Source organism: Prionailurus bengalensis, chromosome A3 (genome assembly GCF_016509475.1).
Source record: "Prionailurus bengalensis isolate Pbe53 chromosome A3, Fcat_Pben_1.1_paternal_pri, whole genome shotgun sequence".
Taxonomy (NCBI): domain Eukaryota; kingdom Metazoa; phylum Chordata; class Mammalia; order Carnivora; family Felidae; genus Prionailurus; species Prionailurus bengalensis.
This window is the reverse complement of record NC_057354.1, coordinates 50494330-50510675: the sequence shown is the minus strand read 5'-3', so window position 1 is coordinate 50510675 and position 16346 is coordinate 50494330. Positions and strand designations below refer to the sequence as shown.

At 40.1% G+C, this 16346-nt stretch overlaps 1 pseudogene; it reads right to left on the bottom strand.

Moving 5' to 3' along the window:
• Nucleotides 1-7204: 7204 nt before the first annotated feature.
• On the bottom strand, nt 7205-11806 carry LOC122467062 (annotated as a pseudogene).
• Between the last annotated feature and the right edge of the window lie 4540 nt (nt 11807-16346).

Genomic DNA, 16346 nt, shown 5'->3' with positions numbered 1-16346 from the left:
GTAGAGATTCCTCACAAGACCCAAAAGTACTTAAGTACAGCTAGAGTTGCAACAACCCCTAACAACTCAGGGACCATGCCTCCAGACACAGATATGTATTTATGGATAAATTTTCTCTCTGGCTGGGCCAACTATGTCTGATACTCCCCTAAGTACACTGAAAGTGTACTTCCACGTTTGAGAGCCCATCCTCTCCTGGGACAGCTTGTAGGAGGTTCAGGGCCCTCTGGAAATAGTTTACTGGACAAAATTATCTACAGTCACATACTCTTTGAAAGGCTTGGTACTAGCCCTGGAAAAACAATTGAATCATTGGAGGACATCAAACAGTGGAGATAACTATATTAAACACCTGAATTTAAACACCACATAAAATAATTGTGATTTTGCATTTAGAATACATATGTATATAATTACACATAATAAGTAACCATGTACCTGACTTTGTTTTATTAAGAATAACTTATATCCTTTTTTCTATTTATGGAAATACAAGGTGGATTAGGCCCTTTATTCCAGAGTGAGGTGTAACAAAACCTTCTTGTTTCTGACAAAGGTTACCCCTTACTCAGCAAGGTAAATTTGCATGGGGACTAAAAGTCCTATAGGAAAAAAAACTATTAAGGACCCTAGACTTTTCTAGTTTGAGACCTGAGGAAAACACATTTGATGGTTTGGGATTGGCACCAAATTTAATAATAGGAAATTACAATAGGCTACCCTCAGGTAACATAATTTGAAGGAAGGGGAGTCCAACATGGTGACCTCTGTTTGAACCCTGGAATCCAAGTGTGCTTGGTAATGTGGTTAGTTCTGACATTTCCTGTTTTCACGGACTGAGGAATGGCTGCAATTTTACTCTACATGCAAGTTAGGAAGTTAGCCTGCCAGTTTCATAGATTTGAGCAGAAGACATGATGCCTAAGGTGTCACACCATGCCAGGCAGCATAAACTTCATGTACACATCAGTTCTCCTGCCCCCAAGGTACACACAGGGGCAGTTAGGAGTTGGGTGCAGATGAATGCTGCACATGAACTGGGTCTGTGTCAGAGCTGAGAATAATGAGCTTGGGAAAACCTAATTTGTAACGGGGACTCCTAGAAATCCTGCCCAAACTTTTCTGTCAAGAGAGGTATTATTTTCATTGTACTGGTCATGCAATTAATCTAACCTCTGCTCAGGAGAGTGACAGTATATCTTCCAAGACTGCTTGCTATACTAATATCCTTGTAAATATAGTACAGAACAAAAACTGATATAAGACATTCAGAAACACTTTGGAGAATTGTCTCCCAATACTGCCATGACATCTTTCATCAAAGAACTTGACCTCTCCCAGCAAAAATCCTCCCCTTGATTTTAGAACATTATTTCAAAACTAATTTCTTCCAGGAGTTTTTCTCTCACCCTTCCAAAACTTGATCCTTGGTTATACTCCTCTATTGCTGTAATCCAAACACACTGTATTTTTCCACCATGACTAAGCACTTTCTATATGAGTTTTTTATTGTAGGAATGCCTTCCAACCACAAATGACAGTAGCAGCAGGTCTATCATGTTTGCTGTTTACATTAAGCATTAATCACTGTGCTAGGTTTACTGTAGGAGCTCCTTGTATATTTGTTAGTTGTATATATAAATTTTGACACCCTTATAGCTTTATCACTTATGCAATCATGCTCCTGATTAAATCTCTGGTACTAGTTTCCTACTAGGTGTGCCATTGTTTAGCAAACTTGACAGTATACCTTAAAATGGTGACTGTGTGTTCTCTGCCTAAAAATCCCAAACGTGGGAGAGAGGAGTTAAAATGTCGGAGACTAGGGGGACACAGGGCTTTCCTCATCACTCAAACTCAGGTGTATTGAGGTCAGGTCACTGGGAACACCCAGGAAATTGATCTGTGGAGCAGCAGAAGGATCTCCACGGTGGGAGGGAGACACCTTGCCAGGTGCAAGGTGCGTGGCTGTAAATTGGGGGAGAGAAAAGCAACAGTGCCATGAAAGGGAGGAAATCCTTTCTGTGGAGAGACAAAAGGGAGAGAAAGAGAAAGGGGTTGAGAAAGTGTGGCATCAAGTTAGCACGTGAGGAAAACCTCTCTGGACCACAGACTGGGGAGCTAGAAGTAGAGTATTCCAGTTCTTTTTTGCAACCAGCTTTTGGAGTTCAGACCCTGAGGTTTGGGGAGTGCATGACTTTCTCTGGAGCAGAGCTGTGGCATGCTCTCCTGGAGAGGAGAGAGCTGGCCCCAGAGTGCATAATGCGGTGTAGAGATCTCTGGGTGCCCTGGGAAAGAACAGTCCCTTTCCTGGAGTACTTTTGGAAGAAGGTTTATTGCCACTCCAAGGACAAAAGACCCTGCAGGTGGTCAAAGATCTTTCATCAGTGGAGAGGCTCTACTCCAGAGGAGGAGAGCAGATCTGAACCATGCCATGTCCTTTAAGACACTGGGTTTTGAATCCCAGACACATGCCAAAGTAAAAACACAAGAGAGTTGTGGCGCAGGACAAGCTCACTGCCCTCAGTATTCTGTGAGGGCTGCCTGAACAGCAGGGTTGAGATCCCCAGTCCAGGAATGAAAGAGTGGTATGGCACCATTTTCCCCCGAACACCAACAAGGTGGGACTTCAGAGAGTAACACAGCAGCCCTCTATCGAGGCAGGACCCTTTCACACCAAACCCTGCCCCTCTCTGCCTGGCAATGGTTTGTTTATTGGGGCAAGAGTGACTCTGAGCCAATATAGCTGGCCTCTGCTCCAGACCAGCACAACCAGGATCTCCGATGCACCAACACATAACTTTTTTTTTCTTTTTTTCCTCCTTCTCTTTTTTATTTTGGAATCAGACTCATAGTGTCTTGCATTATTTTTTGTTTCCTTCTCTCTCTCCTTTTTTTTTTGTTTGATCAGGATTTTTTATTCTTTTCTTTTTCTTTCTTTCTTCTTTTCTTCTGCTTTTTCCCCTTTCTTTTTCTGCAGATTCACTCTTACAGTTTTTTTATTCTCTGTTTTGTTTTTGTTTTTGTTTTTGTTCCCTTTCCCTTTCTCTTTTCTGGGGGTCAGGTTTCCTCTCCCCTTTTTCTCCATGGTTACTTCAACAAATCAAAGTACTCTTAGTTAAAGGTCCAAATACTCCACCACTGTAGCAAAGAGGAGCTCTGCAGAGGACTGACCAATAGGGGAGATAAGCCAAAACACAACAGCCGAGTGCACACAACATACAGCAGAAACACTTCCTGGAGTGCCAAGCCCTGGACAGTGTATGACCCCTTCTTAATGTAGTAGTACCCTCAGGTGCAGGAAACACAACAAGCTCTTAAAACACTCAAAAGACAGAGGCATCTGGGTGGCTCAGTCGGTTAAGCATCCAACTTCAGCTCATGTCATGATCTTGCAGCTCATGGATTCAAGCCCTGTGTCAGGCTCTGTAGCCACACAATGAAGAAAAAGTTCTCAGACACTTAGACTGAGCAGATGTGCAGGGTTGCCTCTGCTAGCAAAAACAGCAGCAGCAGCAGCAAAATGTACATAGTCTTCATTTCATATTTGCCAGGTATAAACATCAAAGAATGTCAAAGTATTGGAAGAAAACACAAAGAACCTCCAGACATAAACCAAACACACATCTGGTGTTTATGTGAAAGCATTCAGAAAAGAAGTGCACTTCCAGACAATTACAATGGGTCCCTAACTGGCCTCTGGGGGATCATGGAGCTCTGTTCTCATAATGCTATCATGTTTGACAGCTTTGAGACCAAAACATCCCTGACATTTCAGTAATTGCCCCACTCACTTTCCCAGGGCTTACAATAAAATAACTCCACAGGGCTCTGTGCTGACAGCTCAGAGCCTGGAGCCGGCTTCGGATTCTGTGTCTCCCTCTCCCTCTCTCTCTCTCTGCCCCTCCCCCTGTTCACGCTCAATCTCTCAAAAATAAATAAATATTTTTTAAAAATTAAAACACCCAAAAGACAGAAACTTAGCCAAAATGACAAAATGGGGGAATTCTTCTCAAAAGAAAGGTCAGGAAGAAATCACAGCCAGGGACTTGCTCAAAACAGATGTAAGCAATATATCTGAACAAGAATTTAGAATAACAGTCATAAAACTACTACTAGCTGGCTTGATAAAAGCATAGGAGACACCAGAGAAACCCTTGTTGCAGAGATCCAAGACCTAAGAACTAGTCAGGCTGAATTTTAAAATGCTATGAGATGCAACTGAGATGCAAAATAAACTGGGTATAGTGACAGTGGGAACTGAAAAAGCAAAACAAGAATAAGAAGAGTGAGCAAAGGGGGCAGAATGTTATTTGAACAAATTATATCTGAGAACTTCCCTAATCTGGGGAAGGAAACAGGCATCCAAATCCAAAAGGCACAGAAAACTCCCTTCAAAATCAATAAAAACAGGTAAACACCATGACATATCATAATGAAACTTGCAAAATAGAAAGATAAAGAGAGAATTCTGAAAGCAGCTAGGGACAAAAAGTCCTTAATCTACAAGGGCAGACACATAAGGTTAGTAGCAGACTTGTCCATTGAAACCTGGCAGATGAGAAGGGAGTGGCAGAAACTATTCAATGTGCTGAATAGGAAAAATATGTAGCTAAGAATCCTTTATCCAGCAAGGCTGTCATTCAGAATAGAAGAGATAAACACTTTCCCAGACTAACAAAATCTAAAGGAGTTTGGAACCACCAAACCAGCCCTGCAAGAAATTTTAAGGGGGACTCTCTGAGTGGAGAAGAAAAAAGACTAAATCAACAGGACTACAAAGGACCAGAGAATATCACCAGAAATACCAACTCTACAGATAACACAATGGCACTAAATCCATATCTTTCAATAATAACTCTGAATGTCAATGGACTGAATGCTCCAATCAAAAGACAAAGGGTATCAAAATGGATTTAAAACCATAATATTTATCTATATGTTGCCTACAAGAGACTCATTTTAAACCTAAAGACACTTGCATATTAAAAGTGAGGGGAGGGAGGGGAGGAGTTAAGATGGCAGAGCATCATGGAGACCCTGAGCTTGTCTCGTCTCTGAAACGCAGCTAGATCAGCACCAAACCATTTTGAACACCTAGGAAATTGATCTGAGGATTAGCACAAAAATCTGCATAACTTGAGCCTCAGAACTCAGCAGGTATGCAGTGCAGAGAGGTGAACTGGTGGAGAGAAAAGCCTTGGAGGGTAGGGAGTCATTTTTGATGAGAGAAGACGGAGAGAGAAAGAGAAAGGGGGAGAGTGCAGCACATTGGGATAGTGCAAGGAAAGCACTCCCCCCTGAAAGTTCCTGGAGAGAAAGAGAAAGAGAAAGAGTGAAAACATTCACAGGGAACTGAACAAGAAATCTATTCCCCAAAACCATTGATGGGGAGAAAGAAGATTTCAATACCACCAGGATTCTATAAACAGTGGAGCGCAGAATCTGAAGTTTCAGAGCTCAGTGTCTGGCAGTGTTGTGGGGAGGAAGTAGGGTGAATCCCCACGTGAAGGTAGTAGGGTCTGAGGGATCCGTGTGCCACATGGGGAGAAGCAGCTCCCCTGCTTGAAGTGCATTTGGTAGAGGCCATATGGCCTCCTTGCAGGCAAAGGTCCCAGTGGACCCTGGGGAGCAGCCATGTCTTCTGGTATTAGGACAAAGACACAAGGGTGCTTCAAAACCTGGCACAGGCTATGTGTTGTGATTTGCCATAATCTATGATCATCTGTTGCTACATGACTGCACGAATGTTTTCTAGGGCAAGCCGGCACCCAGCCATTGCTCAGCAAGACCTTTCCCCAGAGAGTGGTCTCAGGTCCAAGCCCCAGGGGTCTCTGAAGTGTGGGGTTTTAAAACACAACACCATCTGAGACAAAACTCTGGAGGGAGGTGCTGCCTGGTAGGCGGACAGATTGGACACAGACAGGGTAGAGGCAGGGAGTAGATAGAGGCTCGAGACAAAGGAGGGGTGCTTAATAGCAGGGCTACCAACACTGCTCCACCCCAATAAGCTAACCAGAACCACCTAGTAGAGAATAGAGTTGTTACACCAAGCCCTGCCCAACTGTGCCCTCCAAGCACATCCCCCAGAAGAACAGCATGTCACTCCACCCATTTAGTGTACAGAATATAGAGAGCTTCATAGTTTCAGTTCTGGGAAACTGGAGGTAACTTAATTCCAATTTTATTCTGTTTGCTCATTCACTTATTTGTTCATTTTCTTTGCTTCTGTTTTTCCTTAAATTGTTTTCTTTTTTCTTTCTTTTCTTTTTTCCTTGAAGGAGAATAATTTTTTAATTTTTTTTAATTTTTAAAAATTCATTCTCTTCATTTTCTTTTCATTTTATTTTCTACTTCATTTTCTTTATTCTATTTTATTAAAGAAATTTTTAAATTTTTTCTTACTTTTTCTTCTTCTTTCCCTCTTTTCTCTGTTCTGTCAATCTTCTTTCTTTTTTTAAGAATATCAATGGTTTTATTTTAAAATATCTATTCCTATTTTCTCAAATTGGTTGTCATCTCTTTTGTTGTTGTTGTTGGACAAGTTCATTCTAATCAAAATGTTAAGTAGGAACACAAGTTAATGAGTCAGCCCCCTAATAATGCACACTTCTGTGAGCTCCAGCCCTGTATTTAGTCTCAAACCACCCTTCTGCACACTGTAAAGATTTTGGTGCAACACATCACACCTAGGGAAAGGCACAATGTATCTCACACTTATCAAATCCAAAGGCGGGAAGTCACTCTCAAATGTTAAGTTTGGGTTCTGGGTTTATTTGGGTAAGAATTTCCCTCAGCTCCCATCAATCCTAGCTGAAGTGAATCTCTTTCCATCACCAACCCAGGAGGAACCCACCAAATTCATATATTATCTGTTAACAAAATAGAAACAGAAGACTAAAAAATGAAGTAGGTTATCAAGTCCTTGAATAGAAAGCTACTTGGCTTGGACAAGAACATATAACTTGGATCTAAGATGATGATGGAGGAGAGATTCTGAGGGAATCTTGTCTGAGGAAGTCTCAGGTCATTAGAAAAAAAAAAAAAACAGGAAGGTTATCACCGTAGCTCAGAGACCAAAAGCTCTCGCGTGTGTGTGTAAGGAAATAAGTAGCAAGAAGGGAATATTGGAGTAGGAATCCTGTCTTTCAGTCTTTAACTACTTCCCACTGCAATCAATAAGGCTGCACCATGGAGTTTAACATTAATGGCAATGCTCTATGATGTCCACCACCATTGCCTTCTTCCAGCTGAAGAGAAGTTATCCTGTGCCGGCCCCTGCTGCTACTGCAATGCAGAGGTATCCATTGTAGGTCATGAAGATAAGCATGAGGAAATAGCTGATGACCACGTGGATGACATGCAGCACTGTTTGCAGGAGACAAGGAAAGCTCAGCATCTGCTGCCCAACAGTCTCTGTGTCCCCATAAGGATGTCTCCTTTTGGTCCTGGTACAGGCATGGAATTGTAGCAGATGCTGACTTGTGACTTATGCAGCAGACTTTCTCAGGCTATCTTGAGCCTTTCATAGAACATTGCTAGTAAAAACACTGCCAAGAAAGCTCCTGCCATTTCTCAAGCTGTATTGACCACCAACCAGAAAACAGTAGTTCCACATTCTTAAAGCCAAAGTAGAAGGTCATAGGCATCATCATGTTGCCTATTCCCCCACCATGAGAGTAGTGTGCTGAAGTGGTCAGGTGGTGGTGGCGAGAAGGCACTGTTGTACTGTTGTTCAGCCATATGGCTTGTCCCCTTATGGTGGGAATGGTCCACGTTTCCAGGACAAGTTGAGGGCCAGCAGAAGATTCTTCTAGATCCAGTCCTGCCACCAGCACCTCCCTCTTAGAACTTTAATGCATCACCACACCTATCAAGCTTCTTTCAGCAAGCAGACAGAAACACACATGGGATCTAACTTTTTTTATTTGATTTTTTGTTTTGTTTTTAATTTCTTAAGTTTTTTTATTTTATTAATTTTTTTCCTCTTCCAAACTGGCAAAATAAGGGAATTCACCCCAAGGAAAGAATAGGAAGAAGTGACAGGGACTTAATCAACACAGATAAGTAAGATGTCTGAACTAGAATTTAGAACCAATATAATGAGACTACTGGCTAGGGTTAAAAAAGCATAGAAGACACCAGAGAATCCCATTGTGCAAGATAAAAGAAATATAATCTAGTTAGGCCAAAATTAAACATGCTATAACTAAGAAGCAATCCTGAATGGATGCCACAATAGGTAGGATGAACAAAGCAGAGCAGTGAATCAGCAACTATAGAAGATAAAATTATGGAGAATAATGAAGCAGAAAAAAAGGAAGCAAAGGCAAAAGAACATGATACAAGACCTAGAGAACACTCTGACTTATTAAAAAGGATTCATATCCAAATCCTAGGAGTCCCAGAAGATGAAGAGAGAGAAAAGGGGGCAGAAGGTTGATGTGAGCAAATCATACCAGAAAACTTTCCTACTCTGGGGAAGGACACAGACATCGAAATCCAAAAGCCACAGAGAACTCCAAATAGATTCAACAAAAACCAAACATCACCATGGCATATGATAGTCAAACTCACAAAATACACAGACAAGGAAATTATGAAAGCAGGAAGGGAAAAACATCCTTAACCTACAAGGGAAGACAGATCAGCATCAGACCTATCCACAGAAACTTGGCAGTCCAGAAAGTGGTGGTAGGATATATTCAGAAAAATATGCAGCCAAGAATTCTTTATCCAGCAAGGGTGTCATTCAAAATAGAGGGGAGGGATAAAGATTTTCCCAGACAAACAAGAACTTAAGGGGTTTGTGACCACTAAACAGGTCCTGTAAGAAATTTTAAGGGGCATTCTTTGAGTGGACAAAAGACAAAACAAAACAAACAAACAAAAAAACCCAAAAGCAACAAACACTACAAAGGACCAGGGAACATCACAAGAAATACCAACTCCACAGGCAACACACTGGAACCAAATTCATATCTTTCAATACTCACTCTAAATGTAAATGGACTAAGTGATCCAATAAAAAAACATAGGGCTCAGAATGGATCAGAAAACAAGCCCCATATAAATGCTGCTTACAAGAGACACATTTTAGACCTAAAGAAACCTGTAGATTTAAAGTAAAGGGATGGAACATGTTAATGGTCTTCAAGAGAAATCTGGAGTAGCCATACTTATATCAGACAAAATAATTTTAAAATAAAGACTGTAACAAGAAATGAAGAAGGGCATTGTATCATAATTAAGGGGTCTATCCACCTTAATTATGAATATCTAACAATTATAAATATTTATGCACAAATGTGGAAAACACCCAAATATATAAATCAATTAATCATAGATATAAAGAAACTCTTTGATAATAATACCATAAGAGAAGGGGACATCAACATCCCCCTTACAACAACGGACATATCAATAAGCAGAAAATCAACAAGGAAACAATGGCTTTGAATGACACACTGGACCAGAAGGATTTAACAGATATATTTAGAACATTTCATCCTAAAGCAGCAGAATATACATATTTCTTGACTGCACATGGAACATTCTCCAGAGTAGATCACATACTGGGTCACAAATCAGCCTTCAACAAGTATAAAAAGATTGAGATCATATCTTGCATATTTTCAGGCCACTATAAAACTCAAAATCAACCACAAGAAAAAATTTGTAAAGAACATGAATACTTGGAGATTGAAGAACATCTTACTAAAGAATGAATGGGTTAACCAAGAAATTAAAAAGGAAAATTAAAAAGTACATGGAAGCCAATGAAAATGAAAACACGAAAGTCCAAAACCTCTGGGATGCAGCAAAGGTGGTCAAAAGAGGGAAGTACATAGCAATCCAAGTCTTCCTAAAGAAAGATAGGTCTCAAATACACAACCTAATCTTACACCTAAAAGAGCTGGAAAAAGAACAGCAAAGAAAGCACAAAACCAGCAGAAGATAGGAAATAATAAAGACCAGAGCAGAAATCAATGATAGTGAAATTTAAAAAAAGTAGAACAGATCAATGAAATCAGTTTTTTGCCAAAGAACAAAATTGATAAACCCCTAGTCAGATTGATCAAAAAGAAAAAGGAAAGGACCCGAATAAATAAAATCAAGAATGAAAGAGGAGAGATGACAACCAACACTGCAGAAATAGAAACAATAGTAAGAGAATATTATTAGCAATTATATGCCAATAAATTGGGCAATCTGGAAGAAATGGACAAATTCCTAGACACTCACACAATGCTAAGACTCAAACAGAAAGAAACAGAAAATGTGAACAGGCCCATAACCAGCAAAGAAACTATATCAGTTATCAAAAATCTCACAACAAATAAGAGTTCTGGGATAGACGGCTTCTTCCAAAAAATAGAAATAGAAGGAAAACTTCCAAACTTATTCTATAAAGTCAGCATTACCTTGATTCCAAAACCATGCAAAGACCCCACTAAAAAGGAAAATTAGAGGCCAATATCCCTGATGAGGCTAAGTGCAAAAATTCTCAACAAGATATTAGCAAATTGATTTCAACAGTACATTAAAACAATTATTCACCATGATCAAGTGAGATTAATTCCTGGGATGTAGGGCTGGTTCACTATTCACAAATCAATCAATGTAATTGATAATTGATAACAAAAGAAAGGATAAGAACCATATAAAGTATTTGACAAAATACAGCATCCTTTCTTGATAAAAACCCTCAAGAAAGTAGGGATATACCTCAACATCATAAAAGCCATGTATGAGAGGCCTGAAGCTAATATCACCCTCAATGGGGAAAAACCAAGAGCTTTCCCCTAAGTTCACAAACACGACAGAGAAGTCCACTCTCACCACTGTCCTAGCCTCAGCAATCAGACAACAAAAAGAAATAAAAGGCATACAAACTGACAAACAAAAAGTCAAACTTTCACTCTTTGCAGATGTCATGATATTCTATGTGGCAAAACCAAAAGACTCTGCCAAAAAACTGCTTAGAACTGATACATGAATTCATCAAAGTTTCAGGATATAAAAGTAACGTATTGAAATAGGTTGCATTTCTATACACCAATAATGAAGCAGCAGAAAGAGAAATCAAAGAATCTATCCGTTTTATAATTGCACCATAACCATAAGTAACCTAGGGGGAAAAAATAACCAAAGAAGTAAAAGATCTGTATGCTGAGAACTATAGAAAGCTTATGAAAGAAATTGAAGAAGACACAACGAAATGGAAAAACATCCCACGTTCATGAGTTGGGAGAACAATGTTAAAATGTCTCTATTACTTAAAGTAATCTACACATTCAGTGCAATCCCTATCAAAATAACACCAACATTCTTCACAGAGCTAGAAAAAACAATTATAAACCTTTATGGAACCAGAAAAGACCCTAAAAAGCCAAAGCAATCCTGAAAAAGAAAACCAAAGCTGGAGGCATCACAAGTCAGACTCCATGGTGTACTACAAAGCTGTAATCATCAAGACAGTATGGTATTGGCACAAAAACAGATACATAGATCAATGGGACAGAATAGAGAACCCAGAAGTGGACCCAAAGTGTATGGCCAACTAATCTTTGACAAAACAGGAAAGAGTATCCAATGGAAAAAAGTCTCTCCAGCAAATGGTGCTGGGAAAACTGGACAGTGGCATGCAGAAAAATGAAACGGGATGACTTCTTATACCAGGCACAGAAATAAATTCAAAATGGATGAAAGACCTAAATGTGAGAGCAGGAAACCATCAAAATCCTAGAGGAGAAAGAGGCAGCAACCTCTTTGACTTCAGTCACAGAAACATCTTACTAGACATGTCTCCAGAGGCAAGTGAAATAAAAACAAAAATAAGGGGTGCCTGGGTGACTCAGTCAGTTAAACATCCGACTCTTGATTTTGGCTCAGGTCATGATCTTATGGTTCGTGAGTTCAAGCCCTGCATCAAGCTCTGTGCTGGCAGCATGAAGCTTGCTTGGTATTCTCTGCGCCCCCCCCCCCCCCCCCGCCCTTACACTGCTCATTCTTTCTCTCTCCCTCTCTCTCAAAATAAATAAACATTTTTAAAACCCAAATATTTAAAAAAAAACACAAAAATGAACTATTGAGACTTCACCAAATTAAAAAAGCTGCACAATGAAGGAAACAATCAGCAAAACTAGAAGACAACCAACAGAATGGGAAAAGATATTTTCAAATAACAAACATATCAAATAAAGGGGTAGTATCCAAAATCTATAAAGAATTTATCAAACTCAACACCCAAAAAACAAATAACCCAGTGAAGAAATGAGCAGAAGACATGAATAGACACTTTTCCAAAGAAGATATCCAGACGGCTAACACACATGAAAAGATTACCAAAATCATTCATCGTCAGGAAAATACAAATCAATACCACAATGAGATACAACATCACACCTGTCACAATGGCTGAAGTTAACAAGTCAGGAAACAACTGATGTTGACAAAAAGGTGCCGAGAAATGGAAACCCTTTTGCAGTGTTGGTGGGAATGCAAACTGGTGAGGCTACTCTAGAAAATAGTATGGAGGTTTCTCAAAAAATTAAAAATAGAACTACCCTACGACCCAGCAATTTTACTACTAGGTATTTATCCAAAGGATCCAAATATACTGATTCAAAGGGGCACATGCACCCCAATGTTTATAGCAGCACTTTTGACAATAGCCAAAGTATGGAAAGAGCCCAAATGTCCATTGACTGATGAATGGATAAAGATGTGGTATATATCTGTGGTATATATACAATGGAATATTACTCAGCAAATCTTGCCATTTGCAACAACATGGATGGAACTAGAGTGTATTATGCTAAGCAAAATAAGTCAGTCAGAGAAAGACAAATATCATATGATTTCACTCATATGTGGAATTTAAGAAACACAACAGATGAATATAGGGGAAGGGAAGGAAAAATAAGATAAAAACAGAGGAAGGCAAACCATAAGAGATTCTTAAATACAGAAAACAAATTGAGGGTTGCTGGAGCGGCGGTAGTGGGGGGATGGGCTAAATAGGTGACGGGCATTAAAGAGGGCACTTGTTAGGATAAGCACTGGGTGTTATATGTAAACAATTGAAAAGAGACAGATCCTACAGGTGTGGTGACGAAAAGAATCACAAAGCAGGGGGCTAAGACTCTCCAGGAGCCAAAGCACTGGTCTCCTGTCTCAAGCCTCTTTTATTTCTGCAATGTGATAAGAGCAAGAACATACAACATAGCATTTGGCATCTTGACAGGTCATGCACCTGCAGTGTATTCCACACTGGGTCATGAGTGCATTTGGCGCCAGACAAAACATTCTTATCCCAGGCCTGGCACCGGTATGATGTCCTTCTGGAGAGAACATGCAGTCCCAGTGACTTTCTGCCAGGGAATAGAATGGCTTTCAGTTCCTTGCTACCCCATCCCTTTCCTTCAGGACATTCTTACAGTGCCTCTGGCTTCTTGTTCTCCAACAAGTGGTGAATCACTGGGTTCTTCTCCTGAAACCAATACTAGATTGTATGTTAACTAACTTGAATTTTAATTAATTAATTAATTAATTAATCATAAACATGGTTGCATATACCACACAAAGCAAGAAATATAGAGACACTGGGCCATAATCAATTTTCATTAATAGTAAGTAATGAGTAGTCTGTCTCCTCCTGGAGCTCCATCTTCCCTGAACTATAATCCTATCTGCTCTCTTCCATATTTTCACATTCCTTGGGGTCACACTCTAGAGATAGTACAAGACAGGAAAAGAGAACAATACTGAATACTCCTCTATACTTCTGTTTGTGCCTATAATGCCTCAGCCTGTGCTAGGCAATAGCCCAATTTGTACAATTGTACAATATTGTACAAATATTAGATTATTTGTACAATAAAGGGGCAGTCTGGGAGTGACCATTGTTCCTACTCAACATTCTCTTCTCAAATCTAAGGTGACTCCAAAGGTAAACAATTAAACAACTGGACATGTGAGAAATGGAAGTAGAGGGCAAAACATCTTTCTGTTATATTGGGGGGTTTTTTGTTCAAAAATCTTCATTTTATTTTTTAAGTTTATTTATTTGTTTATTTGTGTAAGTAATTTCTATACCCAAAGTGGAGTTTGAACTCATGACCTGAGATCAAGAGCTGCATGCTCTTCCAACTAAGCCACCCAGACACCTCAAAATCTCCATTTTAAAGGGGAGGAAATTTAGGCCAAAGAGAAGAAAGACTGCATACAAGGTCTAGTTCAATGTACTGAGACCTCTGATTCTGGCTAAGTGATCACCAGCACTGGGCTAGCCCATCTATCATAAGCAATTAGAAAAGTGACGGGGCGCCTGGGTGGCGCAGTCGGTTAAGCGTCCGACTTCAGCCAGGTCACGATCTCGCGGTCCGTGAGTTCGAGCCCCGCATCAGGCTCTGGGCTGATGGCTCGGAGCCTGGAGCCTGTTTCCGATTCTCTGTCTCCCTCTCTCTCTGCCCCTCCCCCGTTCATGCTCTGTCTCTCTCTGTCCCAAAAATAAATAAAAAACGTTGAAAAAAAAATTAAAAAAAAAAAGAAAAAAAAAGAAAAAAAAAAGAAAAGTGATGAAATATATGGAACATATGTTTTCAGAAACTGGAAAACAGGCAGAAAAGACTGTGATCCCTGAGTGTAGAGAAATAAAGAAGGTGAATTGCTGTGATGGTTAAAATAGGCCCAAAGACTCCCTAATGATCTCCTCAAGAGGCAGAGCCTAACTCCCCTACTTTTGCTGTGAGCTGGACTTAGTGATTTGCATCTAGCAAATAGAAAAAAGCACACGATAGCGTGCAACTTTGGAGAATAGGTCATAAAAGGCACAGGAGTTTTCTCCTTGCTATCTTTCTTGGACCACTAACCCTGGTGGATGGCTGGCACCAAAACTGTGAGGACACTCATGCAGATTTATGCAGAAGACCATGAGGAACTGAGGACTCCTGTTTTCAACCAGCACTAATGTACTGGACAAGTGAGTAACACTCACTTTGGAAGCAGATCCTCTAGCACCTGTCAAGACTTCAGATGATGACTTGACCACATCATGAGAGACCCTGAGCCAGAGCCACACAGCTAATCTCTGGGATTCCTGTCCCATAAAAACTGGGAGACCATAAATGTTTATTAAGTTGATACATTCTGAGGTAGATTATTAAGTAGCATTACATAATTAATATAAGTTTTAGTACCTGTAAGTGGAACGTTATGACAAAAATCAGGCAGTAGAAGAAAGCTAGGTTTTGAGAAAGGTGTTAGTGAAAGCTTAAAATGGCATGACTATTCATTAATACTGTGAGTTGAGGATTGACAGGATAGAATAATCTTACTACACATTAGAGGAAAGGATATCTTTGCTATGCAGTCAAAAGTTCAGCAATTCTGCTACCTACAGTAATGTGTAAAGTTCAAAATGAGATGAAATATTGAGTGATCTAGCTAAGATTTCCAGAAAGTGTTGGGAGTGTCGCCTAGCTTATCCTTGCTGCTTATACTAAAATACAGAAAGAAGAAAGATAGTTAGAAAGACTATTAAACAAAAGGGACAGGACTTGATGCCTTGGGAAATTCCCAGGCTCTCCGGAGAATACACAATGCTAAAATTAAAAAACGGATTCTAGGGCACCTGTCTGGCTCAGTCAGTAAAGTATGTGAATCTTGACCTCAGGGTCATTGATTTTGAGCCCCACATTGGGCATCATAGAGCCTACAAGAATGAATGGATCGGGGCGCCTGGGTGGCGCAGTCGGTTAAGCGTCCGACTTCAGCCAGGTCACTATCTCGTGGTCCGTGAGTTCGAGCCCCGCGTCAGGCTCTGGGCGGATGGCTTGGAGCCTGGAGCCTGTTTCCGATTCTGTGTCTCCCTCTCTCTCTGCCCCTCCCCCATTCATGCTCTGTCTCTCTCTGTCCCAAAAATAAATAAATGTTGAAAAAAAAATTAAAAAAAAAATGAATGGATAGATAGATGATAGATAGATGATAGATAGATACATAGATACATAGATAGATTGATTGATTCTAGGCATCTCTCTTCTAAGAACCACTGCATTTGTCAGGCCCTTGCATGGACAAGGTTCCTTAGAGCTCCACCTAGTTCCCATGATAACATCTCACAGCAGAACTCCAAGTCAGCAATGGCTAAACCCTAGGTGGTTGTAGCTCCTGCATTAATGTCTAAGCTGTCTGTGAATGACTCATTGTGTTGTTCTTCTACAGATGGTTGTGGGGATCACCTCACTCTCAGAATATGTTCAGGATTTTTAAAATCATCTTACAAAGCAGTCTGGCATTTTTTAAAGTTTTTATATGAATTTTGGTTAGTTAACATACAGTGT